This window comes from Perognathus longimembris, chromosome 2, assembly GCF_023159225.1.
Source record: "Perognathus longimembris pacificus isolate PPM17 chromosome 2, ASM2315922v1, whole genome shotgun sequence".
NCBI classification, from domain to species: domain Eukaryota; kingdom Metazoa; phylum Chordata; class Mammalia; order Rodentia; family Heteromyidae; genus Perognathus; species Perognathus longimembris.
Genome location: NC_063162.1, coordinates 126,540,171 through 126,542,220, shown reverse-complemented (window position 1 = coordinate 126,542,220; position 2,050 = coordinate 126,540,171).

The window sequence follows — 2,050 nt, the reverse complement described above, 5'->3', positions numbered from 1 at the left end:
CATTGGAAACATAGTGCTAAAACTTGCTGATCTTGTATTTCATATTTCAGGAAATGGTATCATAATTCCGTCATCTCAATAAAATTTAAGGTAAAATCATATGCACTTGCCATGTGCTAGGCCCAGGACAGGTGATAGAAAAGGAAAGGGAGACATAAAGAAACAATCTGTCAATATGACAGAGGAATATATATCCTACTTTGGGAGTTCTTACGAAAGAAATCTAACCCAGTCTGAGAAAGAAAACTTCACCATGAAGTTGTCCTGGGAGAAATTGCTGTCAGACTATTATTACAAGAACAACTGGTTCACATTGTGGACTGAATTGTGTGCCTTTTCCCCTGTCCACATACGTTCCAACTCCAGTGGCCTAGAATGTCATATTAATAACATATAATTATTAATTAGTAATATATAAATGTTATATTTGTGTGTAGAATCCATGAAGTGGCAGTTAAGTGTAGATGAGGGTGTTAGAGTGAGTTCCAGTCCCATCATTGGCATTCTTATAAGACAAAAACACAGGAAAAAGACAGCCAGATACACAAGGGTAGATGCTTTGAAAGAAATTAACCATGCTAACATTTGCCCTTGTACTTCTAACCTCTAGAGCTACTGTGAGAAAAAAATGCATTTAAGCCATTCCTGTGATATTTTCTTTATGGCAGTCCAAGCAAATTTGTCTAACTCCCCCCCCCCCAGATAATCAGACTATTCTAAGCAAAGGAAAGAGAAAGTAACTATCAAAAATTATAAGTTCCTTGGGAAATGGAGTCATTTTTAGTATGTCCAGATTCCTGTACATGTTGGGAGGAACAGATATGGGAAGCTTTCAAGACCCAGATGAAAGATTTCTGAAGAAATGGAGGGGTGAAGCACATTATGGGATTAAGGAAGTGGTTTTAAAGGAGTTCTTATTAATTCTAAGTTATTTCTCTCCAGTTGAAGTGAGCCATTCATGTGTACCTTGTAGGGGTATTTTTAGTCAGTATTCTCATGCTAGTAACTAGAATTCCATAGAGATAATTACCAGTCATCCAAGGGATGGAGAACTATCATCCCTCCGTCCCATATATGTACTGAAATTTGAACTCTAAACCTCATGCTTCTGAGCATTGCTTGCTTGGCTGGTACTTTACACAACTTGAGACATGCCTGTAGGTTGGTTTTTGGCTGGTGATGTTGGAGATGAACTTTTCTGTCTGGGCTGGCTTTGAACCATGATTCTCTGCATCCTGGTTTCTTGAGTAGCTAGGATTATAGGTATGAGCCTGTGGCACCTTTCATAGAGAAATAAGAAGAACTACATTCATCCTTTTCTTTCACCAAGTGTTCCCCTGAGAAATTGAATTTTTTTTTTGGCTAGTCATGGAGCTTGAACTCAGGGCCTGAGCACTGTCCCTGGCCTTGTTTTGCTCAAGGCTAGCACTCTACCACTTGAGACGCAGTGCCACTTCTGGCTTTTTTCATATATGTGGTGCTGAGGAATCGAACCCAGGGCTTCATGTATATGAGGCAAGCACTCTACCACTAGGCCATATTCCAAGCCCTGAAATATTTCTTCACTTAATTTTATGCCTATAATTTTCACTTTACTTCATTATTCCAACTCTAATCATTCCTTCTTTTCATTGTTTGTATTTCAACATCACCTGGATGTCATTCTTGCAAGTCTGTTGAGTTGGTACTTATGTAAGTTGTTTTAGCTAGAATACCTAATTTTAAATTCAATGCCTCTGTTTTTAAAGTCTAATTCTTTTTCTAATTCAAGTTACTGTTATACTTTCTAAGTCTAAAGTGTAGAAAATCTGTATTTGCTTTCCTTTCTATCATCTCATCTATAATTACCTTTTATTCCTTAACTCCCTTACGGATATAGTAGAATTGATCATTAGGTTGAAAATAACATACAACATACGTTGTAATAATTTGTAAATTCCTTGAGAGCAGTGATCCTGACCAATTTGTTTATCAATATGTTCCCAAGGCCTATTGCAGTAAATGACACATGGATGATCATAAATTTATTTGACAGGAAAAGTACAGCTAA